Raw genomic sequence first — 2,076 nt, forward strand, 5'->3', positions numbered from 1 at the left:
AATGCCGATTTCACTCGGAACGATTCCGATGTCCAAATATAGGATTCCAATATATCGATCTTTATGTCCCGACCATTTCGAGACTCCTCGTCATGTCCGTGATCACATCCGGAACTCCGAACAACCTTCGGTAAATCAAAATATATAAACTCATAAAGAAACTGTCATCGTAACTTTAAGCGTGCGGACCTTACGGTCGAGAACAATGTAGACATGACTGAGACACGTCTCCGGTAAATAACCAATAGCGGGACCTGGATGCCCATATTGGTTCCTACATATTCTACGAAGATCTTTATCGGTCAGACCGCATAACAACATACGTTGTTCCCTTTGTCATCGGTATGTTACTTGCCCGATATTCGATCGTCGGTATCCAATACCTAGTTCAATCTCGTTACCGGCAAGTCTCTTTACTCGTTCCGTAATACATCATCTCGCAACTAACTCATTAGTTGCAATGCTTGCAAGGCTTAAGTGATGTGCATTACCGAGAGGGCCCAGAGATACCTCTCCGACATTCAGAGTGACAAATCCTAATCTCGAAATACGCCAACCCAACAAGTACCTTTGGAGACACCTGTAGAGCACCTTTATAATCACCCAGTTACGTTGTGACGTTTGATAGCACACAAAGTGTTCCTCCGGTAAACGGGAGTTGCATAATCTCATAGTCATAGGAACATGTATAAGTCATGAAGAAAGCAATAGCAATATACTAAACGATCGGGTGCTAAGCTAACGGAATGGGTCATGTCAATCAGATCATTCAACTAATGATGTGATCCCGTTAATCAAATAACAACTCTTTGTCCATGGTTAGGAAACATAACCATCTTTGATTAACAAGCTAGTCAAGTAGAGGCATACTAGTGACACTCTGTTTGTCTATATATTCACACATGTATTATGTTTCCGGTTAATACAATTCTAGCATGAATAATAAACATTTATCATGATATAAGGAAATAAGTAATAACTTTATTATTGCCTCTAGGGCATATTTCCTTCAAGCGGCGGCAGGAGATGGCTCGGAATTCGTCTCTCGGGGTTATATAAAGAGCGGCGGCAGGAGATAATGAAACTTTGATACTAGGCGTTGGGTTTTCTCTCCTCTCCTCCAAAACATACGTAGTACTCTAAGACCATCTACATTCTGGGTACACCAAATCCGACCCCTCAAACTCCCGCGGAGGCGGGCGCATCCGTGAACATTGACCCGTGACACCTCAAAAAAATCATTTACACAACCGCATACCTCAATTACGAAACCCCAAATCCATACAATTACATGCAACATCAAACCTAATCTAAGCGGAGCTGGTCCGGCTCTGCTGTTCCCATCTCCGGCGGCTGGATGCGCCCGTTGACATGTACATACTCCATGCCATAGAACAAGGGATATTTAGATGGCGATGCCATGACTATACATACTCCGAATATTGGGCCGTGGTGCGATTGAAATAAATATAAATATTTATACTAAAAATTTATACTTTTTTATAATTCATTTTTGCAACTCACAATGATTGCTAATTTTATTGTAAATTTAAACATTTTTAATTAAAATACATTTCTCAATAAAATATGCCTTAAAACATGTTTAAATCAACTCAACCTAGATGTGATACTAAAAAATTACAAAATTTCATGTCTTCTTGAATTAATTTGTTAATCTTGTATTAATGTAGCATATATTTAAGTGTGTGTTGTTAACTATCTTAAGAAGTGTCTGGTATATATACCAATATATCTTGATAATGAACTTTACGATTAGATATATGCAAATAGAAAAAATCTGGATTACACCAGAAGTTTACGTGGAGTTTGCTACCTAATAATTGGCATGCTTCCTTAATTTTTTTGGGTCAAATATGTGAAACATATTAGGGTGGGATCAATAATATGTTGATGACGTGCATATGTATTTGGTACTAAAATAATATTACTCCCTATACACTAGTAGAAAAAAGGACTAATGTTGAGCCCTTTAGTCCCGGTTTGTTCCGGTTCGAACGGCTATGCATTAGTGCCAGTTTATTTGTGACCTATAGTTCCGGTTTGTGTCACAAACCG

This window comes from Triticum dicoccoides, chromosome 3B (genome assembly GCF_002162155.2).
Source record: "Triticum dicoccoides isolate Atlit2015 ecotype Zavitan chromosome 3B, WEW_v2.0, whole genome shotgun sequence".
NCBI lineage: Eukaryota > Viridiplantae > Streptophyta > Magnoliopsida > Poales > Poaceae > Triticum > Triticum dicoccoides.